The following is a 27,428-nucleotide window of genomic DNA, read 5'->3' as shown; positions in this document are numbered from 1 at the left end:
AATCCTTTGTCTGTTGCTTCATTTGCTATTATTTTCTATCAAATACATACATGTATTACTTAAAAATTTAAAAAGCAGGGGTCAGCAAACTTTTTCCATAAAGGGTCAGGAAGTAAAAATATGTTAGGTTTGACAGGTTATACAGTCTCTGTCACTACTTCTTTGACATTTTAGCATGAAAGCAGGCATAATGTTGGGTCATGGTGGAGAGTTCTGACAAAATGTGGTCCGTAGAAGGGAATGGCAAACCACTCCAGTATTTTTGCCTTGAGAACCCCGTGAACACTATGAAATGGCAAAAAGATACAAAACTGAAAGATGAGCTTCCCAAGTCAGTAGTGTCCAATATGCTACTGGGGAAGCGAATACAAAACTTCAGAAAGAATGAAGACGTTGAGCCAAAATGGAAAGGATACCCAGTTGTGGATATGTCTGTGATGAAAGTAAAGTCTGATGCTGTAGAGAACAATACTGCACAGGAACGTGGAATGTTAGGTCCCTGAATCAAGGTAAATTGGATGTGGCCAAAGGAGACGGCAAGAGTGAACATCGACATTTTAGGAATCAGTGAACTAAAATGGACAAGAATGGGAGAATTTAATTCGATGACCATCAGCAAGAATTCCTTAGAAGAAATGGAGTAGCACTCATTGTCAACCAGAGTCAAATGCAGTACTTGAGTGCAATCTCAAAAATGACAGAATGATTTTGGTTTGTTTCCAAGGCAAAACCACTCAACATCACAGTAATCCAAGTCTATGCCCAACCACTAATGCCAAAGAAGCTGAAATTGAACAGTTCTAGTGAAGAAAGCTGAGTGCCGAAGAATTGATGCTTTTAAACTGTGGTGTTGGAGAAGACTCTTAAGAGTCCCTTGGACTGCAAGGAGATCCAACCAGTCCATCCTAAAGGAGATCAGTCCTGGGTGTTCATTGGAAGGACTGACGCTGAAGCTGAAACTCCAGTACTTTGGCCACCTCATGCGAAGAGTTGACTCACTGGAAAAGACCCTAATGCTGGGAGGGATTGGGGGCAGGAGGAGAAGGGGACGACATAGGATGAAATGGTTGGATGGCATCACCAACTCGATGGGCATGAGTTTGAGTAAACTTCGGGAGCTGGTGATGGACAGGGAGACCTGGCGTGCTGCGATTCATGGGGTCGCAAAGAGTCGGACACGACTGAGCGACTGAATTGAACTGATGAAGACCTACAAGACCTTATAGAACTAACACCAAAAAAAGATGCCCTTTTCATCATTGGGGACTGGAATGCAAAAGTAGGAAGTCAAGAGATACTGGAGTAACAGGCAAGTTTGGCCTTAGAGAACACAATGAAGCACGGCAAAGATTAACAGAGTTGTGTCAAGAGAACACACTGGTCATAGCAAACACCCTTTTCCAACAACACAAGAGATAACTCTACACATGGACATGAACAGAGAGTCAATAGTGAAATCAGATTATAGTCTTTATAGCCAAAGATGAAGAAGCTCTACACAGTCAACAAAAACAAGACATGGAGCTGACTGTGGCTCAGACGATCAGCTCCTTATTGCAAAATTCAGACGTAAAGAAAGTAGGGAAACCACCATGCCATTCAGGTATGACCTAAATCAAATCCCTTATGATTTACAGTGGAGGTGACAAAAGATTCAAGGGATTCGATTTGGTAGACAGAATGCCTGAAGAACTATGGGTGGAGGTTCATAACACTGTACAGGAGGCGGTGACCAAAACCATCCCAAAGAAAAAGAAATGCAAGAAGGTAAAGTGGTTGTCTGAGGAGGCCTTACAAATAGCTCAGAAGAGAAGAGAGGTGAAAGACAAGGGAGAAAAAGAAAGATATATCCATCTGAATGCAGAATTCCAGAGAACAGCAAGGAGAGATAAGAAAGCCTTCTTAAGTGAGCAAAGCAAAGAAATAGAGGAAAACAGTACAACAGAAAAGACTAGAAATATCTTCAAGAAAATTGGAGATTCCAAGGGAACATTTCATGCAAAGAAGGGCACAATAAAGGACAGAAACTGCAAGGATCTCATAGAAGCAGAAGAGAATAAGAGGAGGTGGCAAGAATACACAGAAGAACTGTACAAAAAAATGTCTTAATGAACCAGATAGCCACGATGGTGTGATCACTCACCCACAGCCAGACATCCTGGTGTGCAAAGTCAAGTGGACTTTAGGAAGCATCACTATGAACAAAGCTAGTAGAGGTGACAGAATTCCAGCTGAGCTATTTCAAATCCTAAAAGATGATTCCGTGAAAGTGCTGCACTCAATATGCCAACAAATGTGGAAAACTTGGCAGTGGCCACAAGACTAGGAAAGGTCAGTTTTTATTCCAATCCCAAAGAAAGGCAATGCCAAAGAATCTTCAAACTACTGCACAACTGCATTCATTTCACAAGTTAGCAAGGTAATGCTCAAAATTCTCCAAGCTAGGCTTCAACAATACATGAACCAAGAACTTCCACATGTACAAGCTGGATTTAAAAAATGCAGAGGAACCAGAAATCAAATTGCCAATATCTACTGGATCACATAAAAAGCAAGGGAATTCCAGAAAAACATCTACTTCTGCTTCATTGACTATGCTAAAGCCTTTACTGTGTGGATCACAACAAACTGTGGAAAATTCTTCAAGAGATGGGAAATACCTGACCACCTTACCTGCCTCCTGAGAAACCTGTATGCAGGTCAAGAAGCAACAGTTAGAACTGGACATGGAATAATGGACTGGTTCCAAATTTGGGAAAGGAGTATGTCAAGGCTATATATTGTCACCCTGCTTATTTAACTTATATGCAGAGAACATCATGTGAAATGCCAGGCTGGATGACTCACAAGCTGGAATCAAGATTCCTGGGACAAATATCAACAACCTCAGATATGGAGATGATACTACTCTAATGGCAGAAAGTGAAGAGGAACTAAAGAGCCTCTGGATGAAGATGAAAGAGGAGAGTGAAAAAGCTGGCTTAAAACTCAACATTCCTTGGAGAAGGAAATGGCAACCTATTTCAGTATTCTTGCCTGAAAACATTCTGTGGACAGAGGAGCCTTTTGAGCTACAGTCCCTGGGGTCGCAAGAGTCAGATATAACTTAGCAACTAAACCACTATAGAAAATTTATCAGTGCTGCCAGAAGCTGGGGCAGGAGATGCAACAGAGCAAATGGGGAGTAACTGCTACTGGATACAGGGTTACTTCTCAGGGTGATGAAAATGTTCTAAAATCAATGATGGTGATAGTTCCACAACTGTGCAAGTATAAAAGCTATTGAATTATACACTTAAAGTGGGTGAACTGTATGGTATTTAAAACATACATCAATAAAGCTACTATATTAAAAAAAAAAACAAAAACAAAAACTCAACATTCAAAAACAAAGATCATGGCATCTGGTCCCATCACTTCATGGCAAATAGATGGGGAAACAATGGAAACAGTGACAGACTTTATTTTCTTGGGCTCCAAAAATCACTGTAGATGGTGACTGCAGCCATGAAATTAAAAGACACTTGCTCCTTGGAAGAAAAGCTATGACAAACCTAGACAGCATATTAAAAAGCAGATACACTACTTTACCAACAAAGGTCCATATAGTCAAAGCTATGGTTTTTCCAGTAGTCATGTATGGATGTGAGAGTTGAACCATAAAGAAGGCTGAGCACTGAAGAACTGATGCTTTTGAACTGTGGTGATGGAGAAGACTCTTCAGAGTGCCTTGGACTGCAAGGAGATCCAACCAGTCAATCCTAAAGGAAATCAGTCCTGAATATTTATTGGAAGGACTGATGCTGAAGTTACAGTACTTTGGAAACCTGATGTGAAGAGCCGACTCACTGGAAAAGACCTTGATGCTCAGAAAGACTGAAGGCGGGAGGAGAAGGAGATGACAGAGGATGAGACGGTTGGATGGCATCATTGACTCAATGGACATGAGTCTGAGTAAGCTCCGGGAGATGAAGGGCAGGGAAGCCTGGTGTGCTGCAGAGCATGCGGTCGCAAAGAGTTGGACATGACTGAGTGAGTGAACAACAAGCCACCGTCAATATGTATATGAATGAGTGTGGTTGTGTCCCAATAAAACTTGATTACACAAATGAACTTATTTACAAAACAGAAACAGATTCACATCACAGACTTATAGAACAAACATATGGTTGGGTGGAAGGGTGGAGGAAAGGGATAGATTGGGACTGACATGTACACGCTGCTACACTGATAGGTATCTATTAAGACAGAAAACCAACAAGGACCAGTTACTGTACAGCAGAGGGAATGTTGCTCAATATTCTTTAATAACCTAAATGATTATTTGATTTGATTATTTCAAAACAATTTGAAAAAGAACAAATACATGTATATGTATAACTGAATCCCTTTGCTGTCCACCTTAAACTAACACAATATTGTAAATCAACTATGCTCCAATATAAAATAAAAATTAAAAAAAACAATGAAAACCAAAAAGAAACAAACAGAAACTTTACCACAGAAGAGGCGGCAGCTGCGGCCCGCAGGTCACAGTGTGCCATCCCCTGTGGTAAAGCAAGCTATGAAGGTCACAGTCCAATGTGGCTCAGGACTGAGCTCCAAGGGCTTAAACAGGACACTTACTTAACCTCTTTGGGCCCCAATTTTCTCATCTGCAAAAGGGAATATTAATAAAACCACCCTCAAAAATGTACCTTATTAAATGATGTGGCAATAACAGCATAATCATAATCCTACCAGACTGTTTTGCGGAAACTGCTAGGACGATGATTCAAACATGTATGTGGAAAATGCAAAGGATCTAAACTAACCAAATCAAATTTGAAAACCAATGAAGTTGCTGACCTACAATGCATGACTTCAAGATTTACTATACTTAAAACAGTAGGGCGGGGGTGGGGGCGGGGAGGCCTTCCCACTACCTCAATGGTAAAGAATCTGCCTGCCAATACAGGAGATACAGATCCGATCCCTTATCTGGGAAGATCCCACATGCCATAGAGTAACTAAGCCTGTGGCCCACAACTGAGCCTGTGCTGTGAAGCCTGGGAGCCGCAACTACTGAAGCCCACACGCCTAGGCCTGTGCTCCCCGATGGGAGAAGCCACCGCAATGAGAAGCCTGCACACTGAAATTGAGAGCAGCCCCACTCACCACAACTAGAGAAAGGCTCGAGAAGCAGCGAAGACCAGCACAGCCAAAAATAAGTAACAGAACAAAAAGCAAAAAGAAAAAAAACCGTGGTGAGGACTGGAAAACTGGAACAGAAAAGAGGGTCCAAAAATCAACCGTCATCTAAATTCCAGCAAAGGTACCAGTGCAGTACAATGGCATTTTCGACAAGCGATGCTGGAACAACTGAAGATCTGTATGGGAAGAACATTTAATATTTTTCACAAAATAATTTTTATATCATCCACAAAAACTGGAGATGGATTTTAGACTAGACATAAAAGCTAAAACTAAAACTTCTACAAGAAAATACAGGATATCTTCACAACCTGGAGGTAGGAAGTTTTCTTACTTACGACCTAGAAACCAATAATTATGAAAAGAAAAAAAAAGACAAATATGACTACATCAAAATGTAAAATTCTACTTATCAAAACAACTCTAAGAGAATGAATAGGCAACCGCAAAGACTGATATCCAGGATATAAAAAGGACACATAAAAAACTCCTACAACTCAAAAATAAAGACAATTAACCCAATTTTAAATGGGCAAAAGATCTGCGCAGGCACTTCACAAAGGAAGCTATAAAATGTCAACGAACACAGGAAAAAGTGCTCAACATTGTTGGTAATCAAGGACTAAAATTAAAACCAAACATAATTCCACACCACTTTTCACCCACCAGAATGGGTAAAAATAAAGGCTGACAACACCAAAAGCTGGCAAGGATGTGAAGCAGCCCGAACCCCCACGCAGCGCTGACCGCTGTAAACACAGGACGCCCTTCCCAGGAAGAGCGTGGCTGGGAGACAGAGCCAGCGCCCCAGAGAGTCCTGGCTCCAGGCCTTGAGCCCAGAGGCTCTCTCCATACCCTGGATATCAGCGCTTTGTCAAACAGTGTCAGTGCCCACTCATTCGTAGAGTTCCTTACCTTCAATGAGAAGTTGTCACTTTTGATGTTATCCAGCCTATCTTTTTTTAAGCGGTTATTGCTTTCTCAATCTTGTCTAAGAAACCTTTGCACTCCTCCAGATCATGAAGCTATCTTGTTTTTTTATTTTTTTCTAGAAGCCTGATGGTTTTATAATTTTGCAAACAAATCTGATGATTTCTATAGAAATTAAACTTGAATTTGCCATATGACCCAAGTATTTTCTTCTGATAGGTATTTTCCAAAAAAAATAAAAACATATGACCAAAAAAAAAGAATTTTGGGGCTGGTGGGTAAGAGCCTTAACTAGGACAGTGGTTGTAAGCAAGAAATCGATGAATTCAAGTGATATTAAGAAGAAAAGGAGTACGTCAAGGCTGTATACTGTCACTCTGCTTATTTAAGTTATATGAAGAGTACATCATGCAAAATGCCAGGCTGGATGAAGCACAAACTGGAATCACGATTGCAGGGAGAAATATCAATAACCTCAGATATGCAGATGACACCACCCTTATGGCAGAATCGAAGAGGAACTGAAGAGCCTCTTCATGAAAGTGAAAGAGGAGAGTGAAAAAGCTGGCTTAAAACTCAACATTCAAAAAATGAAGATCATGGCATCTGATCCCAACACTTCATGGCAAATAGATGGAGCAACAATGGAAACAGTGACAGACTTTGCTTTCTTGGGCTCCAACATCACTGCAGATGGTAACTGCAGCCATGAAATTAAAAGACACTTGCTCCTTGGATGAAAAGCTATGACCAACCTAGACAGCATATTAAAAAGCAGAGACATTACTTTACCAACAAAGGTTCATCTAGCCAAAGCTATGGTTTTTCCAGTAGTCATGTATGGATGTGAGAGCTGGACTATAAAGAAAGCTAAGCACTTAAGAATTTGATGCTTTCGAACTGTGGTGCTGGAGAAGACCCTTGAGAGTCCCTTGGACTGCAAGGAGATCAAACCAGTCAATCCTAAAGGAAATCAGTCCTGAGTATTCACTGGAAGGACTGACGCTGAAGCTGAAACTCCAATACTTTGGCCACCTGATACGAAGAACTGACTCATTGTCAGGCAGGAAGAGAAGGGGATGACAGAGGATGAGATGGTTGGATGGCATCACTGACTTGATGGACATGAGTTTGAGCAAGCTCTGGGAGTTGGTGACGGACAGGGAAGCCTCACATGCTGCAGTCCATGGGGTTGCAAAGAGTCGGACACTAGAGAACAACTGAACCGAACTAAGACTGCCCCAAATGCTTTTATTCTTATCTATTTCCTTATCACCTAAAAGCACTTCCAATTAATGGTGGAGGGAGGAAGGAAGGTGGGAAGGAGACATGCCACATAAGGATGGTTTTCTCTTTTGTCTGGGCTTCCCAAGTGGCTCAGTGGTGAAGAAGCCACCTACCAATGCAGGAGACACAGGAGACACAGCTTTGATCCCTGGGTCGGAAAGATCCCCTAGAGAAGGAAATGACAACCCACTCCAGTGTTCTTGCCTGGGAAATCCCATGGACAGAGAAGCCTCGCAGGAGGCTTTGTGCATGGAGTCACAAAGAGTCAGACACAACTGAGTGACTGAGCACACTCTTTTGTCTGACTTCTTCTCATCTTTATTAAAAACAAGACAGGGCATTACTGAAACAGAGCAGAACCCTATGGTCCTTGCCCCCCACTATGTCCTCTGCCTGACTTTTGTCTGTGGAAAACTTCGGTCAAACTTCGGTCAAAGACTAAGTTTAATCAGAAAAGTGAAAAATGAGGAAACAAATGAAACAGTCAAAGGAGACTAAAGAATAATAATGTGGTCATTAAGCATAGTCAAAGACCTTTATCTCTTTTTCAAGGGTTATAGATACTATTCTGAGGCATATCCTATGAGCTGTCTTATAAATACTAAAACACCAGGTGGAGAAGTTAACTATATGATGACCAGACTGTACCCAGGACATGAGCTGCCACAATTCCAGGAATTGAACACCAAGTTCAGTTCAGTCGCTCAGTCGTGTCCGACTCTTTGCGACCCCGTGAACCACAGCACACTAGGCCTCCCTGTCCATTACCTACTCCCAGAGATTACCGAAACTCATGTCCATTGAGTCGGTGATGCCATCTAACCATCTCATCCTCTGTCATCACCTTCTCCTCCTACCTTCAATCTTTCCCAATATCAGGGTCTTTTCAAATGAGTCAGCTCTTCACATCAGGTGGGCAAAATACTGGGGTTTCAGCTTCAACATCAGTCCTTCCAATGAACACCCAGGACTGATTTCCTTTAGGATGGACTGGTTGGATCTCCTTTCAGTCCAAGGGACTCTCGAGAGTCTTCTCCAACACCACAGTTCAAAAGCATCAACTCTTCTGCACTCAGCTTTCTTTATAGTCCAACTCTCACATCCATACACGACCACTGGAAAAACCATAGCCTTGACTAGACGGACCTTTGTTCCAAATAGGAAAAGGAGTACAGTCAAGGCTGTATATTGTCACCCTGATTATTTAACTTATATGCAGAGTACATCATGAGAACGCCAAGAAATGGGAACAAATGGATCCTGGAACTGTACCTAAAACAATCAAGATGATGCTCGTCAGACCACTGATGACCAACTGAAGATGACTGTCAGAGCTGACTGTGCTGTTTCTACATGGAGGCCCCCCCCCCCCAACTCTGTCTATAAAAGCTCTCACCCACTACTTGTGTGCCAGGGGAGGGGGGATGGCCTTCAGACAGATGTCCTCCGCCACCCACCCCAGTTGTCGGCATCTGAAATAAAGCAAACTTTCCACCAAACCTGGCCTGTTTATTGACCTTTTGAGTGGTGAGCAGCCAAACCCCACCTTCCACACCCTTTCGGGTACAGATTTTTGGCACCCAGTGCAGGGCTGGCTCTGGTTGCCTCTTGTGCTATCACGGCACCAGGCTCTCCTGGGTCTTCCAGGGGAGAGCTGTGGCCATGACGGTGTATACACCTGCTCGTGGTAAGCAAGCCAAGTAAGGCATTTGGGGGATATTCCCAGCAGCTGCCAAAACCTTTTGCTTTGAGGATCCTCCCTGTTTCTCCCCTGCTCAGCACTGGTTGCCAATGTACGCTTTTCTTTGGTGGAATAAAAACTTACATTTGGGACAAGCTGATGATCTCCAAGACTGGGTAAGTCCACCGGTGTGTACATGGGCAACCTTCCATTTGTGAGTGCTAGTAACTTAGACGGTAAACCATCAGCCTGCAATGCAAGAAATCCAGGTTCGATCCCTGGGTCAGGAAGATCCTCTGGAGAAGAAAATGGCAACCACACCAGTATTCTTGCCTGGAGAATCCCATGGACAGAGGAGTCTGGTGGACTACAGTTCATGGGGTTGCAGAGTCGGACACGACTGAGCGACTAACACACACAGTGTTACTTGCGTAACACACACACTCTGTCTATAAAAGCTCTCACCCCTACTTGTGTGCCGGGGGAGGGGGAGATGGCCTTCAGACAGATGTCCTCCACCACCCGCCCCAGTTGCCGGCATCTGAAATAAAGCAAACTTTCCACCAAACCTGGCCTGTTTATAGACAGTTGGTTACTTGTGTAACTAACACACACAGTGCTACTTGGGCATTCTTGACAATTGGTTCTGATGTCTGACTACCACTGAGTACAGTTTGTTCTGGGGAAGTATTTGTTTGTGACTCCGTACTGGTCACCCTCAAAGAGGGTTTTTGACAGATCTGTCAATCGGTGTGTGAGTGTGTATTGCATCTGTGTGACTGGTATTCTTGTTGCCTTGTGTGAAATGGAAATTCAGGTTCAATTCATTAAGAAAATTTTACCTGGAAAATTATGACTAAAGAAAGATGATTATTTTTTGGACCATGTATGGCAACAGTATTCTTTAGACTCCAGAGAAGATTGGTTAAAATGGAACTCTTAAAATTCAGTAAAAGCCAGTTTTTTTTACATATACAGTTAGGAAAAGCTGGCTTGATAAAATGCTTTTTTCAGACCCTGAGGAAACAAAAGTAAGCCTAGGGGAACACGTCCCTAAAATACAAACATAATCCATGTTGCTTGGAACTCCAGCCTTGGATTAATTGTAAAATTTAAAGCTAAGAAGAAAAAAAAGGAAAAAAACTCTTTAAAATTGAGTATGTAAACTTGGCTATTCTATTATCCATAAACTGGTGAGATTAATTGCAATGCCTAATTCATAAAATGTAAAAAGATAAAACAAGGAGATCTCTGTTTGGATGTTTCCATGTCTCAGTATGTGTTTTTGTCTTTAGATGATACTGCTGAGGTTAATTTGTAAAGAAGCTCTACATAATAGGTTTAAAAAAGTATAAGCGCTTACAAATCAAACAACTCTAAATTTACCTACTTTTGTCTTCTTATAAAACCAAGAGGAAAACTAAAGATGTTTGGGTTCATTAAATATACATGTACTATTTTAAAAAATTATGCTATTAAAAGTGTATGTTTTTTGAGGTTATGGAGTATGTTCTTAAGTTTGCCAATCAGAAAATGCTGGTATAACATTTCAATCACTTGTTTCTTGGTTTTGTTACAGTTTCAAGGCTTAAAAATTGTAACATGTAAAAATAATAAGGAAAGCATTTCGGTATGTAAAAACAAGTAGGACGTGTTGTTGGCAAAAAAAGGTATACAAAAATAATTTTTATTGAAAACAAAGATGATAGTAATTTTGTCCTACAGCTGTTTCTGGATGGGGGAAATACAGGAGTAATTTATTCAAATCCAAAAAGTGATAAAAGGTTTATTAAAAAATTTTTTTGAAAAAAATTTATGTTGTCAAGATTAAGATTAGACTAAATTTAATTAGGTATATAAATTTTGCTATTAACAGTAAACTGATAGAAGACTAACTTTCTTTTTCTTCCCCTCTGTTAAAAAAACAAAGTTCTCCTGGAATATTGATCTGATTTTGGTAACAGAGACACCCAATGGAAAGTAACTGCTTTGTTTCTAATGATATTTTTGAACTAATGTTCGGGATAGAAAAACTGTCCAGTAATGTTGTCACAAAATCACTGCAGATGGTGACTGTAGCCATGAAATTAAAAGACGCTTGCTCCTTGGAAAAAAAGTTATGACCAACCTAGACAGCATATTAAAAAGCAGAGACATTACTTTGCCAACAAAGATCTGTCTAGTCAAAGCTATGGTTTTTCCAGTAGTCATGTATGGATGTGAGAGTTGGATTATAAAGAAAGCTGACAGCCGAAGAATTGATGCTTTTGAACTGTGCTGTTGGAGAAGACTCTTGAGAGTCCCTTGGACTGAAAGGAGATCCAACCAGACCATCCTAAAGGAAATCAATCCTCAATATTCATTGGAAGGACTGATGCTGAAGCTGAAACTCCAATACTTTGTCCACCTGATGTGAAGAACTAAATCATCTGAAAAGACCCTGATGCTGGGAAAGATTGAAGGCTGGAGGAGAAGGGGATGACAGAGGATGAGATGGTTGGATGGCATCACGGACTCAATGGACATGAGTTTGAGTAAACTCCGGGAGTTGGTGATGGACAGGGAAGCCTGGCATGCTGCAGTCCATGGGGTCGCAAAGAGTCGGACACAACTGAGGGACTGAACCAAATATTGTCCCAGGATATAACTACTCATGATGTGTAGGACTGCTGGCTTTAAGTTTAATGCTTGGGGGCGGGGGCGGGGGGGGGAATTGAAATGGAGCAGGACCATATGGTCCTTGCCCCCCACCCATGTCCTCTGCTTGCTTTTTGTCTGTGGAAAATTTCAAATAATAAGTTTAATCAGAAAAGTGAAAAATGTGGAAACAAAGGAAAACAGTCGAAGGAGACTAAATAATGATGTAGTCATGAAGCATAGTCAAGGACCTTTAGTTTTTTCTCAAGGACTATAGGTAATACTCTGAGCCATATCCTGTGAGCTGTCTTACAGATACTAAAACACCAGGCTGAGAAGTTAACTTCTTGATGACCAGACTGAACCCAGGACTTGAGCTGCCACAATTCTGAGAACTGACTGCAAAGAAATGGGAACATGTGCACCCCAGAACTGAAGATTAACTGTACACAAAACAACCAAGATGATGCTAGGAAGACCAGTGATGACCAATGTGAAGATGACTTAGAGATGACTGTGCTGTTTTTGCATGTAGCCTCCCCCCGCGCCCAGCTCTAGCTATAAAAGCTCTCATCCCCTGCTTGTGGGGGCAGGGGGTGCAGAGTCAGTCTTTGGACAGATGTCCACCACACTCCCCCTCAGTTGCCAGCATCTGAAACAAAGCAAACTTTCCTTTCCACCAACCTGGCCTGTTAATTGGCTTTTGAGTGGTGAGCAGATGGACCTCCCGTCACACACACCCTTCCGATAACATTATCATGAATAAGCCACCTTTAAAAGCTTAAAACTTTAGTTTATAAACATGGGAGAGCAGTGGAAATTTTAAGTTGAGAATGATACAATATTTTCGCCTGGAAATATTCCTTGTCAGCAGTGAATAACTGCAGGAGAGCACAGGTGGAGTCTACAACAGTCGGCAGAGGAAACCACAGAGGCTCGACCAAAGCGACAGCCACAGATGACAAGCATGGACTCTGTATGTGCGTCACTGAGGCAGAGCTGACCAAGCTCAGTGACCTGTGAAGTGCTGACTATGAGGCTCAAGACCACCAAGACTAGAAACCAAAATTCTTTATTTTCATTTACGTACATGCTGCTCACATGTTTGTAAAACTTTTTTAAATTTAGCAAGAGTAGAAAAAGCATTATTTAAGTAAGAGGAAAAAAGATCTCAAAATGTCCTCTCCTCCTTGAAACCTGACACACCTCACTACACTCTAAACAGAATTAATCCTAAATTCCCATAGCATTTAGACAGACATCACAGCACATGGGTTTCCCAGGTAGCCCAGCGATAAAGAACTGGCCTGCAAATGCAGGAGATGCAAGACACATGGGTTCGATCCCTGGGTTAGCAAGATTCCCTGGAGGAGGAAATAGCACCCCACTCCAGTATTCTTGCCTGAAGAATCCCATGGACAGACGGCCTGGTGGGCCACAGAGTCAGACACAACTGAGCACACAGCACAGGTAACACTATAATCCATTCTACCGCTGAGAACACAGGGGCCGTATACCAACTACTGACTGGATCTCTAGGACTTAGCATAGTCCCTACCCAACTTGTAGAATAAAGAGAATGGTAGCTTTATTTTTAGCTCTTTTCCACTTCAAAACTGCCAGGACTTTACTAAAAATGAATATCTTGTGTGGAAAAATGTTAGAAGTCACAGAAATGGAATAAATATCCCCACAAAGCTTTCTGAGTAATTAAACTGGTCACGTAGTCCGCTCTCACTGTTGGTGGTGGTCTGTTCTACAGGTACCCTGAGCACTGACTGATTCAAGACCCAGCCACTGCTCCTGCAGAAACACTGGGCTAGGTTCCCTCGAGCCTCCGGCTGCTTCATTTCCATCAACCAGTCAGTACAAAGCCTTGCTCTTCATGTTTCTATCAAAGGCACCCTATTGAAGTAAGACACTGCTGATTCCTTAACACTGAACTCACAGCCGACAGCACCTAACTCACACCTGAACAAAGCTCATCAGAAAGAAGCCTGCCTTCCTGCACCAACAAGCTTGGAGGACCTTCTAGACAGGGATGGACTTGGGAGGGCGTTATACTAAGTCATTCAGAGAGAGAACGACAAACACCATGTGATGTCACTCACAGGTGGAACTGAAACAACACAACACACTAGTCAACAAAAGAGAAGCAGGCTCACTAGTGAACTCAGTGGTGGTACCAGTGCGGGAGGGAAGGAGGGAGGGGCAAGGCAGGGGTAGTGGGAAAAAGAGGGTTGTTACACAACCTTCTGTGCACGATCTCGTGCGAGCGAAACTGGAAAATTGTAAAGAATTACAGAATTTAAAGAATCTTTGAATCAATTTTTTAGAAATGTGCTAAAGAAACAGTGGAATCACGAATAAAAAGCTTAAACTGTGGCACTGAAGGACAACGAGGCCGCTGGTTTACAGTCTGAAATAAGCAGGCAGAGGGGCGGTCCGCCAGACTTCGGCAGGGACAGCGCGAGGGTCACCCCGCGCCCTGAGTGCTGGTTCTGTTCGGGGGCCGGTCCGTGAACCCACAAACAACGAAGGCGCGCTAGGTCTGCTCGGAGAGGAGCCCCCCCGCCCCCGCCCCCCGACTCTACTACATCCGTCCGCTCCTGTCCAGCCCACCCAGTGCCCATCACTGGACGGCCGGCCTGGCGGCGTCTCCAGCGAGCCCCGCACACGAACGCTGCTCCACCCGTGACCACCAAGCCAAGGGTCCAGGAGTGCTGTACTGAGAAAAGAAAACTGTACAAACCTTTCCGAAGAAACCAGACCCGATGCCGCCAAAACACCTGACCCGGACCCAGAGCTCCAGGCTGGGGGAGAATTTAGATTTCAGAGGTTTGTGCCTCGGTCTGTGAGTCCCCGGGAGGAACAGACCTTAAACGGACTCGGAGACCAGAAAGCGCAAAAGCCCAAATGCCCATCAGTTAACGGAGAAAGAAAGCAAGGTTCCCCCCCCTCGACGAAACGCCGCCCAGCGGCCGTGGACCAAGGAGCGCTGACCCCGGCCGGACCAGGTGAGCCGCGTCAGCTAACGAGCTCGCGGGGCTCCGGGTGCCCAACACGCTCCACACTAGCGGCGACTGCGGCGCGGCCCGGCCCGGAGAACGCGCCGAAGCCACGCAGCCGATCTCTTCAGACTGAGGGATTCCACCATGTGTGGATTCCGGCTCGGTTGTTTGAAAGCGCCACAAGAGCTGACTACGCGCTGACCTGTCAAACTCCGCCGAAACGCCAACGCATTTCCCGCCGCAGCCGCTCCCGCCTGGGGCCCGTCGGCGTATCAGCCCTCGGTCCCCGCCCCGGGCATCACTGAGCCCGCGACCCCGGCCCCGGCCGCCCGCCCGCTCGCCCGGCCCGGCGCCCTCACGGCACATCACACACCGCTGGGCGCAGAACTGCTAAGCCGGGACCAGCGACGCGAACTCCCACCCGGCGGCGACTCCACTTACGCGCCTCAGCCGCGCAGGGCGGACAGAGATCTGTCCAGACTGAACGCACAGAAACTCCCTGGGGCACGGCCGCCTGGGGAACCCTGGGAAGAAGGTCTGGGCAAGAACGCGCGGACGGAGGGGACCTGAACTTGCGGACCGGCACTAGGCACGGCCGCCAAGAGGACTCTGGGAAGAAGGTCTGGGCGAGACCACACCAGCGGATGCGGTCTGAACGCGCGGAAGGGCACTAGGCATGACCCGCAGAGGATCTTGGGAAGAAGGTCTGGAAGAAATCGCGCCAGCAGTGACGGCCCCAATACGCAGCAGGGCGCTTGAACGGCCGCGCAGAGGATCCTGGGAAGAAGGTTTCGGAAACGCCGCGACGGACGAGGAGGCCTGAAGGGCACGCAGAGGACCATTGGGAGAAGGTCTGAGCGACAACGCCCCGGGGCGGGGCGGCCCGAACCCCACCCTGCTTAGGATGGCTGAGCGGAGGACCGTGGGAAAGGAGTAGGTCCAGCTGAACTCGCGCCGGACCACTGCGGGGCATAGGAAGAGAAGCCGCAAGTCAAGTCGGCAGATGGGAGCAGAGCCGTCTGTTGAGAGCCGTAAAACAAGGTGGCAGTACGAGCCGGACCTCCGTGCCCGCCGCTCGGCTCCCGCAAGCCCTACGTCGCCGTGACCTCTGCTGCCCCCTGGCGCCCAGCGAGCTCGCCGCACCGCCCTCTGCGCCCCAAGCCCTGCAAGGACTGCCCGGTTGCTTGGCGCCCCCGGTGCTTCGAGGCTGCTATGGTCATCAGAGCCCGGCAGGGACTGCAGGGGGACGGGCCCTCCGGAACATGCCCCTTGCCGCTCGGTCCCCAGGCCAACGGACTGGTTTCAAATTGGGAAAGGAGTCCGTCAAGGATGTATACTGTCACCCTGCTTATTTAACTTATATGCAAAGTACATCATGTGGAATGCCAGGCTGGATGAAGCATAAGCTGGAATCCAGATTGCCAGGAGAAATGTCAATAACCTCGACATGCAGATGACGCCACCCTTATAGCAGAATGACTTCCCTGGTGGCTCAGACGGTAAAAGCGTCTGCCTACAATGCAGGAGCCCTGGGTTCGATCCCTGAGTTGGGAAGATCCCCTGGAGAAGGAAATGGCAACCCACTCCAGTACTCTTGCCTGGAAAATCCCATGGACAGAGAAGCCTGGTAGGCTACTATCCATGGATGGGGTCGCAAAGCGTCAGACACGACTGAGTGACTTCATTTCTTTCTTTCTTTCCTTCCTTCCTTCCTTCCTTCCTTCAGCAAAGAGGAACTGAAGGGCCTCTTCATGAAAGTGAAAAAGAGTGAAAAAGCTGGCTTAAAACTCAACATTAAGAAAACGAAGATGATGGCATCCGATCCCATCACTTCATGGCAAATAGGCAAACAAGGGAAACAGTGACAGATTTTATTTTCTTGGGCTCCAAAAATCACTGCAGATGGTGACTGCAGCCATGAAATTAAAGACGCTTGCTCCTTGGAAGAGAAGCTATGACCAACCTTGACAGCATATTAAAAAGCAGAGACATAACTTTGCAGACAAAGGTCCATCTAGTCAAAGCTATGGTTTTTCCAGTAGTCATGTATGGATGTGAGAGTTGGACCATTAAGAAAGCTGAGCGCCAAAGAATTGATGCTTTCAAACTGTGGTGTTGGAGAAGACCCTTGAGAGTCCCTTGGACTGTAAGGAGATCAAACCAGTCCATCCTAAAGGAAATCAGTCCTGAATATTCATTGGAAGGACTGATGCTGAAGCTCCAATACTTTGGCCACCTGATGTGAAGAGTCTACTCAATGGAAGAAAACCCTGATGCTGGGAAAGGTTGAAGGCAAAAAGCGAAGGAGAGGGCAGAAAATGAGATGGTTAAATAGCATCACTGACTCAATAGACATAAATTTGAATAAACTCCGGGAGATAGTGAAGGACAGGGGAGCCTGGCATGCTGCAGTCCATGGAGTCACAGAGTTGGACATGAGCTCAATAACACATAAAACACATACAATAACAACAACAATAACACATAAAACATATAAAAATAGGCAGATGAATATCTGAACTCCAAATGAAGAAAAGCTTTCTAACTGTAAAAGCTGATAAATTAATCATAAAGTAAAAGATGAATAAATGTAGCTGCCTATATTTAACTTCTTTAGCTTCTGAAGAATAAACAAGAAAAATTGACATGTATGATGAAGTGAATTCATATATAAAAAGTTCTAAACTCAAGAAATTAGACAAATGAAGTTGAGTGGATATTTTGCAAAAGGAGAAAGATAATAAATAGGAAAAAATGTTTAATAAAACCAAAAGAATACATATTGAAATAAGTGTACAATTTCAACCATTTCTTTTTAAATTAGGAAATTAAAATGTTTTATATAAATTTACATTAATAAATTCTTACTGAAAAATACAAATGATAAAAATTCATCTAGCATTTTACATAACCACTTGTATGGCAAAACCAAAATTATTCTCACAGTTGACCACTGTTATCTATTGATATATATAGTCTTTCTGACCTTGTATTTATGATCATACATTGAAATACTTTTGTCTGATAATATGCAGTACAGATGATACTTTCATACTGCTAGTAAGAATATAAACTGATGGAGGTTTTCAGAAAAGCAATCCTGCAATACGTATCAAAAACATACCCTCTCATCCAGGAATTCAACCTCTAGAATGTTAGCCACTAAAGAAAATGTAGCTAGCAGGGATGTACACAAAGATTTCTTTATAAGAATATTCTATATAACATTATTTATACCTGAAAAATGACTGAACACAAAATGTTATCATTATGAAATCTGTTAAATAGGACAGCCATTAAAAACCAGGTTTTAAAAAATGCCTACTGACATGGAAAAAAAAATGCTCAAGATCATTTTCTGTGGAAAAAGCAGGGCCTAAAACTATACACATATAACTGCTTGCCTACACTCATTAGGATGGCTACTATGTAAAAAAAACAAAAAACACCAAATGTTGACAAGGATGTACGAAAACTGGAATACTGTGCACTACTGATAGGAATATAAAATGGTGCAAATACAATGGTAGGCCTTCAAAAAATTAAAAATAGAATTACCATATGACTTGACAATTCCACTTCTACCTATATACCTAGAAGAACTGAGTGGAGTCTTCAAGAGGTATTTGCACATCATGTCCATAGCAGCATTATTCACAGTTGTCAAAAGACGGAAGCAGCCCCAGTGTCTGTGTCACTGACAGATGATGGACAGACAAAATGTAGTGTGTATACACAAAGGACTATGTTTCACAGCCTTAAAAAGGAAGTAAATTCTGACACGTTGGACAATATGGATGAACCTTGAGGCCATTATGAAGCCCGTCGAAAAAGAGAGACATAGTACGATTACACTTATAGGACCGGAAGAAGTCAGATTCGTAAAAACAGAAAGTGGAAGAGTGGTTGCCAGGGTCTGGAGGGAGGGGGAAACGGACAGTTGCTGTTAAGTGAATACTGAACTTCAATTCTGCAAGAGGAGAAGAGCTGGAGCTTGACTGTACAACCGTGTGAGTGTCCTTCACACTTCTGAGATGTACACTTGAAAATATTATCATGGTAAATATTATGTGTATCTTATTGCAGTTTCAAATTTTTAAATTAAAATATTTTTTTAAAAGTTTGCCTACAGTGAGGCAAATCAGAGAGCTTCCATATGAACTGATTGACTACCTTGTTCTTAACTATGAAGACAGTAAAGGATCACAAGGAATATCTTTGAGATAAAAGCTATTAAAACAAATAAAAAAAGAACCCAAGCGAGAAGGAAAACAAAAATATTTTTCCAAAGAAAACATAAATAACATTCTAGGATAAGGAGATATATGTATTCTGTTCACAAGACAGTATGCTCTAAAAAAAAGAAAGAAAAGAAAAAATATATTAGATGAAGAAGGCATTTAGAAACTTAAAATACAATACCCAACATAAAAATGTCACTAACAAGTTTGGAAGATAAAGTTAAAAAAAACAACTCCCAGAAAGTTGGTTGAGATGGATAATAAAAAAGAAACAATATGAAAATTAAAGCATTAATCAAGGAAGTCCAACATCTGAATATGTGTTTCAGAAAGAGAGTAAGAAAACGCTTGGAAGAAATGAACAAAGAGAAAACAAAAAACCTCTTACGACCTGAAAGACATAGGTCTTCAAACTGAAAGTTCCCACCCCAGAGTTCAGTGGGATGAATTAACAAGGAGCTACACTGAGAAATTTTAGATCATAAGAAGTAGAGGAAACAAGAATCTTAAATGAAAATATGCAGAATGAAAACAAAAACTTGATATACAAAGTCTCAGTTTACTCAAAAGAACCAGGAATCAGACTGGCTTTGGGCTTCCTGTGCAGCAAATAGTAGAAGCTAAAACACACTGAAGCAATGTCTTCAGGAGTCTCGGGGAAAATGACTTCAAACGCAGAATACCCAAATTATCAATAAAGTGAGAGAAAAAGCAAAGACATTTTGAGACACACATATGCGCCAAAAAACAAAAAATGTTGCCTGCCTTTCTCAGAAGGTTAGAGAAAAATGTCTTCTCTTCAAAACATAGAAAGAAACTATGAAAGAAGAAGGTGCAGGTTTCAGGAAGCATGATCCAACACAGGAGAAAAAAAAAAAGAGGCCTGAACTTCCTTAGAAAGTAAGAAGTGAGAATCCCAGGGAGGCAGCTTTGCGGCAGCCAGCAGACCACGGGTCTGAAGTGGAGAAGAGAGGAAGAGCTCCCTCCAGGTGAAGGATCCATAGGGGGATGTGGTGCTGAGAGATTATCTGACTGTTTTGGATGTCTGAGAATTGTGTTGAACAGAATTAATGAGTCCTTACCAATTAAAAAAAAATAGAGTGATAAGGGCCAACTGGCAAATGTTGAAAAGGCGCAAGAGTGGATCTGGCAACTATCATGGTCAAGGTTGAAGCAGGCAAGCATCATCAATAGATGCTAAATCTCAGGGGAGATTTTGGTGAGGAGCAGAATATTTGCATGATCCTAAACTGTCTCCCCCGGAGAAGGCAATGGCAACTCACTCCAGTACTCTTGCCTGGAAAATCCCATGGACAGAGGAGCCTGGTAGGCTGCAGTCCAGGGGGTCGCACAGAGTCGGACACGACTGGGCGACTTAGCAGCAGCAGCAGCAGCAAACTGTCTCCCCACAGACATAAACTGCAAAGGAGGATTGGAAAACACACAAACAGTAACGGCACAGTGGAGAAACTGGGCAAACACGAGCCCTGACTAGGTGATCAGATTAACGTCATCAGTGAGGATAGCAGGACAGTGTCTCCAGGTGTGTCACCCCAAGGAGGACACAGCTTCACCTACTCGGTATCCAATGGAGAATGCATGGCCTCAGTCGAATCACAAAGAAACCCCAGACAAATGCAGAATAAGGAACATTCAGTTACAAGGGAAAAGCTGTGTGTTAGGGGGCAGCGGTGGAGACACTGCTTTCTTCAAATGTCAGTGTCACAAAAGGTAAATATGTGAATGTCCTGGCTTCCCTGGTGGCACAGCGGTAAAGAATCCGCCTGCCAATGCAGGAGATGCAGGTTCGATTTCTGGGTTGGGAAGATTCTCTGGAGGAGGAAATGGCAACCCATTCCAGTATTCTTGCCTGGGAAAGAGGCAAGAATGGAGGCTCCTCTCCCCCATGGACAGAGGAGCCTGGCGGGCTACAGTCCACAGGGTCACAAAGAGCTGGACACGACTGAGGGACTAACAACAACATGAAAATGTCCCAGGATCAGGAAGGCTAAAGAGATCTGACAATCAAATGTAGTACCTGACCCTTGACTGGATCCTGTGCTGGAGGGAAAACTGCCATAAAGGACATTTTTCACTTAATTGATTACATTGGGATATGGATGATAGATTAAATTATTAAATCAACATAAGCTTATGAATTTGTTAGGCTGACAACTGTGGTCAGGAGAAAAATCCTTTTCCTTAGGAAATACACACTGAAGTGTTTAGGGGTAAGAGAGCCTTGATAGATGAAACTCACCCTTTAATTACAGATAGATGAATATATGATGGATGGCTAGCTGGAGACAACACAGATAAGGCAGATGAGGTAAGGGTACACAGGTATTCTTTGTGCTGTTTTATTTTTGCAACTTTGTGTCGCTTGAAACTATTTCAAGTAAAAGTTTTAAAATACTGGAAATACAATATGATACTAGTTTTGTATCATATGTATTATGTATTACTTACTTTATAAGATGAAAAGGAAACATCAAACTTTTCTGGGGGATGGGACTATATCAGTTCAGTTCACTCAGTCACGTCCTACTGTTTGTGACCCCATGGACTGCAGCACGCCAGGCTTCCCTGTCCATCACCAACTCCCGGAGCTCACTCAAACTCATATCCTTCAAGTCAGTGATGCCATCCAACCATCTCATCCTCTTGTCCCCTTCTCTTCCTGCCTTCAATCTTTCCCAGCATTGGGGCCTTTTCCAATGAGTCAGTTCTTCGAATCAGGTGGCCAAAGTATTGGAGTTGCAGCTTCAGCATCAGTCCTTCCAATGAATATTCAGGACTGATTTCCTTTAGGATGGACTGGTTTGATCTCCTTGCAGTCCAAGGGACTCTCAAGGGTCTTCTCCAACACCACAGTTCAAAAGCCTCAATTCTTTGGCACTCGGTTTTCTTTATGGTCCAACTCTCACATCCATACATGACTACTGAAAAAACCATAGCTTTGACTAGACATACCTTTATTGGTAAAGTAATGTTTCTGCTTTTTAATATGCTGTCTAGGTTGGTCATAGCTTTTCTTCCAAGGAGCAAGCGTCTTTTAATTTCATGGGACTATATAGGTGACATTATTTCTCTTTAAACTTACACATTTCTGTATCCTCCCATAATAAGCGGGTATTATTTTTATAATAATAAAAATATAGTTTTATGGTAGTGGAGGCATTCACGTTTTCAGTGCCACCTCCACACCTGGAGCCTGACCCTTCTGCAAGTCTTCTCACAATGACTGAGTCAGCGATATTAACGCACCTGGTGTTTATCGAGCAACTTCCTTCTAAGATGCTCCAGGATTTTATAATTACACTTTATCCTGAGCCTGATTCTTCGTAGTAAGAGACAGGCCACATTGAATCATACCTGAAAACAAGAGGATTATTTTATCAACTTGGAGCCCACTCTGGCAAGTTGTGTAAATTCTCTGCTTCCCAGTACCACTGATTGTTTTTGTGAACCTGCCTGCAAGCACACACTTAAACCAGCCATAATGAAAATTGATTTTCCTTATCTGGGTTGTCAATCTGGTGTAAATGACAGAATCTTCATACTTTTCGAGCCAGAAATGAAGGAGCTGGAGAAGGGTGGATGGCAATCTAAAATACTTTCAGAGCTTACTGGTCCTTCATGTCTTTATTTCACTGGTATCCTGGGATGATAGAGCTGGCAGGTCTCCCGAGACCCTCGACTTCTTCCCCAAACCTTGGAGCCTTCCCCCATTGCTTGACCCTCATGAAGCTCTGGCAGAAGTGAACTTAGTGCTTGGAATAAGACAAGGGACATTTTAACCAATGACTGGCTAACTGCTGTGTGCTGCAAAGCAGGGGCTGACACGCTAGAAGACGCAATATACAGGTGTGAGTCTCAGCCCAGGCGGTACACATAATGAGCCCTGGTTCCCTATGCATTCTACTGCCTATTTCTTAACAAGGAAGTAAGAGGCTTTAAGAACACAAGAGCAGCTGTCAAAGGGAAATCTCCATATTGTGTTCTTTCAATAATTATCATTTCACACCCAAACAGGTGTTCTGAGATGGAGCCGGCTGGTATCAGAACCACTCTGTTTCAATGCAAATCATCTTTTCCCAACTAAGCTACTTCCTGGGAACAGGTAGCTTTGCTGGGTCTGAGGCAGGGGCAGGCAAGGAAGTGTGGAGAAGCACTGGCTTTCTCCTGTTGCTGCAGGGTCAGTCGGTGTTTAGAGTGAAATTGAGTCTTTTATAAGCGGTAAATCTTTGGAATGGTGGAATCCTTGCCAGGCTGTGACGTGGTAGAGGGAAATGTGGGTCAGCACAGAAGCTGCTGAGAATGAGAGAGAGAAGGCCGGTGCTGCCATAACCCTGATTTTTAAAATTTAATTTTGGTTGGGCTGGGTCTTCGTTGCTGTGCCCGGGCTTTCTCTAGTTACAGAGTAGGGGCCACTCTCTAGATGTGGTGCACGGGCTTCTTGTTGTGGTGGCTTCTCTTGTTGTGGAGCACGGGCTCTAGGGCTCATGAGCTTCAGCGGTTACGGTGCTTAGGCTTAGTTGCTCAGCAGCATGTGGGATCTTCCCAGATCAGGGATGGAACCTGTGTCCCCTGGCATTGGCAGGTGGATTCTTAAACACTGAGCCACCAGGGAGGCCCCAACCTCGATTTTTTATTTCCAGAGTCTTCTTTTTCGATCAGTCTCGTTGAGTTTAAAATGTCTGGTTCTGTAAGAACTTCCTGTATTGTCAGAGGCTTTCCTCAACTTCAGCGGCATCAACTCTGAATTTCTGAGACTCTATTTTAGAGAAACCCTGACTGTCCTTTCGCAATCTCCATTTAATGCTTATGGCACCCCTTCAGAAGCTAGATGAGGGGCAGCAACTGTTGAAATCAATGATGACTAAGTATTTAAAAATAAAACAACACAGTACTTGCATGGTGCTGACTTTGCACCAGGCCCCATTCTAGGCCATTTACAGATAGGTGTTAATCCTTACAACTTTACAACCTTTATAATAACCTCAGGAGGTAACTAGTGAGATGCCACATTCACTGAATCTCAGATGCTGTCAAGTTCGAGACTTATCATTAGGTTATTAACCCTGAAGAAAAGAAAAAAATCTAGTCAACAGTAAACAGCATTCACTAATCTGAAATTTACACCCCACTGCTGTTCCCTTATCTTTCTGCATACACACACAAAAAAATGTTAATTTTCAATACCGATCTATGCCACAGTCTTTTCAAAGACCTTTTTTAAAAGACAGTCAAGCTCAGTACACATGGATTCCTACAACTGCACACAGCTCATTCCAAGTATGCCCGACACGGGTAGACAACTATGCCACTGCTACCATCTGGCTGACAATGACTGTGATCAGCATCCTGACTTAGAAATGTTGAAATAACTGCATCTTAGCATCAAAGAAAGCATTCCCACTTTGTAGACACAGAGCCTGGCACAGCCAGATTTAGTGATTTGCCCCAAAACCTCCCAGATAGTAGGTGGCTGAGCCGGACTTTGAACTGGGGTGGTCCGGCCTCAGAGCTGAGAAACATTCAACTCTCTGCATCTTCAGTGATCTCCCTGTTTCTGCTGGTGGAGACCTCACTTCATGGTAAATCTATCTTTGGACAACCGGAACTGGAAAAACAGAGCTTCTCTATCAGAGTTCTGTACTTCCTGATCCGTCCTTCGGGACCACACAGAACAAGCTGAATGTCTCTTTCACGAGACAGTGGTTTCGTTTTCCCAAATAAAAAGTGAACGGATTGTACTGCATTCATTCAGCAAATATTTATTGATCACTTAGTAGGTACAAAATACTGTGCAGGGAACTACTTGTTTATTGCTCTTCACTTATCTGTAGTTTGCAGACACTGCAGGTTTGTTTTTATAAATTGAAGAACTGTGGCAACCTTGCATAGAGCAAGTCTATTAATCCATTTGTCCAACAGCATTTGCTGTTACATTTTGTGTCTCTGTGTCACTTTGGTAACTCTCACAATATTTCAAAAATGTTCACTGTCAGTATATCTGTGATGGTGAACTGTGAGCAGTGGTCTTTGACGTTACTGTTGTAGTTGTTTTGGGACAGCGTGGACTGCACCCGTGTAAGACAGTGAACTTAACGCATAAATGTTATACATGTTCTGACTGCTCCACTGACCCACCCTTCCGCATCTTGCTCCCTCTCCCTGAGCCTCCCTAGAGATCCCCTGAGACACAATTAAGACCCCTACAATGGCCTCTAAGTGTTCAAGTGAGAGGAAGAGTCACACTCTTTTTTAAATCAAAAGCTAGAAATGAACTAAGCTTAGTGAGGAAGGCATGTTGGAAGCCGAGATAGAAAAGCTAGACTTCTTGCACCAAAGAGATAGCCAGGTTGTGAGTCCAAAGGGAAAGTTCTTGAAGGAAATTAAAAGTGCTACTCCAGTGAACACAAGAATGATAAGAAAGTAAAACAACCTTATTGTTGATATGGAGAAAGTCTGAGGGGTCTGGATAAAAGAAACTAGCACATCTTTTGACAATATGGTTTACTGAATATTTTAATGCCACTGTTGAGACCTACTACTCAGGAAAAAAGAAAAAGATTCCTTTTAAAATATTACTGCTCATTGACAATGCACCTGGTCACCCAAGAGCTCTGATGGAAGATGGGCAACGAGATTAATAGTGTTTAGATGCCTGCTAGCATGACATCCATTCTGCAGCCCATGGATCAAGGGGTAATTTAAACTCTCAAGTCTTATTATTTAAGAAATGTATTTTGTAAAGCTATAACTGCCATAGACAGTGATTCTTATTTTTAAAATTTATTTATTTAAATTTATTTGGCTGTATAGGTCTCAGCTGTGGTACTTGAGATCTTTGATCTTTGTTGTGGCATATGGGATCTAGCTCCCCGACCAGGGATTGAACCCCGGGCCCCCTGTCTTGGGAGCATAGACCAGCTGGTGGCTAAGACCCAACAGTGAATCCTCTGATAGATGTGGGCAAAATAAACTGAAAAGCTTTTGGAAAGGGTTCACCATTCTAGATGCCATCAAGAACACTTGTGACTCATGGGAAAAGGTCAAAATATCAGCATGAACAAGAACTTGGAAGAGCTGGTTCCAGCCCTCATGGATGACTTTGAGGGGTTCAAGACTAGTGGAGGAAGGCACTGAAGACTTGGTGGCAATAGCAGGAGAAGTAGAATTAGAAGTGGAACCTGAAGATAGGACTGAATTGTCACAGTCTCACAATTAAACTTCAAGGAATGAGGAGTTGCTTCTTGTGGATGAACAAAAACAGTGATTTCTTGAGATGGAATCTACTCCTGGTAAAGAGGCTGTGAAGTCTGTTGAAATGATAACAAAGTATTTAGAAAAAACTTGGTTGACAAAGCAGCAGCAGGATTTGAGAGAACTGGATCCAATTTTGAAAGAAATCTTACTGTAGGTAAAATGCAAACCAACGGCATTGCTGCTACATAGAAATTGTTCACAAATGGAAGAGTCAATCAATGTGGCAAACATCACTCTTGTCTTATTTTAAGAACTTGCCACAGCCACCCAGCCTGCAGCAACCACCACCTTAATCAGTTAGTAGCCACCGACACAGAGGCAAGACACTCCACCAGCAAAAAGTTTACAATCTGCTGAAGGCTCAGATGATGGTTAGCATTTCTTATCAATAAAAGTACTTGTATTTTTGAAAAAAAAAAAAGTACTTGTATTTTTGGTGTGTGTTTTTAAAAAATTTTTAAATTCTATATTGGGGTACAGTCGATCAACAATGTTGAGAAAGTTTCAGGTGAACATCAAAGGGGCTCAGACATAAATATACATGTATCCATTCTCCCCCATGGGGTTCTCAAGGCAAAAATACTGAAGTGGTTTGCCATTCCCTTCTCCAGTGGACCACATTTTGTCAGAACTCTCCACCATGCAGAGTACATCATGAGAAACGCAGGGCTGGATGAAGCACGAGTTGGAATCAAGATTGCCAGGAGAAATATCAATAACCTCAGATATGCAGATGACACCACCCTTATAGCAGAAAGCGAAGAAGAACTAAAGAGCCTCTTGATGAAAGTGAAAGAGGAGAGTGGAAAAGTTGGCTTAAAATTCAACATTCAGAAAACTAAGATCATGGCATCTGGTCCCACCACTTCATGGCAAATAGATGGGGAAACAGTGGAAACAGTGACAGATTTTATTTTGGGGGGCTCCAAAATCACTGCAGATGGTGACTGCAGCCATGAAATTAAAAGACACTTACTCCTTGGAAGAAAAGCAATGTCAAACCTAGACAGCATATTAAAAAGCAGAGACATTACTTTACCAACAAAGGTACGTCTAGTCAAAGCTATGGTTTTTCCAGTAGTCATGTATGGATGTGAGAGCTGGACTATAAAGAAAGCTGAGCGCCGAAGAATTGATGCTTTTGAACTGTGGTGTTGGAGAAGACTCTTGAGA

The 27,428-nt window shown here is 43.2% G+C and overlaps 1 protein-coding gene across 8 annotated transcripts in view; it reads right to left on the bottom strand.

The window, feature by feature from the left end:
* Positions 1–27,428, bottom strand: part of RAD52 (RAD52 homolog, DNA repair protein) — a 73,668-nt gene that overhangs the window by 13,369 nt on the left and 32,871 nt on the right. For 2 of the 8 annotated variants that reach the window (XM_043441421.1, XM_043441427.1), the window contains exon 1: positions 15,181–15,360. The exons of 1 other annotated variant lie outside the window; for it this stretch is intronic. The gene's annotated coding sequence lies outside the window, so the exon portion shown is untranslated. Of the gene's footprint in view, positions 1–5,242; positions 5,357–9,235; positions 9,329–14,941; positions 15,078–15,112; positions 15,369–27,428 lie in introns of those variants that run through there. 5 more of the 8 variants (XM_043441428.1, XM_043441422.1, XM_043441424.1 and 2 more) reach the window with 5 other exon arrangements.

This window comes from Cervus canadensis, chromosome 21 (assembly GCF_019320065.1).
Source record: "Cervus canadensis isolate Bull #8, Minnesota chromosome 21, ASM1932006v1, whole genome shotgun sequence".
Classification (NCBI taxonomy): domain Eukaryota; kingdom Metazoa; phylum Chordata; class Mammalia; order Artiodactyla; family Cervidae; genus Cervus; species Cervus canadensis.
The sequence above is the reverse complement of the archived record's forward strand: the minus strand, read 5'-3'. Positions and strand labels throughout refer to the sequence as shown.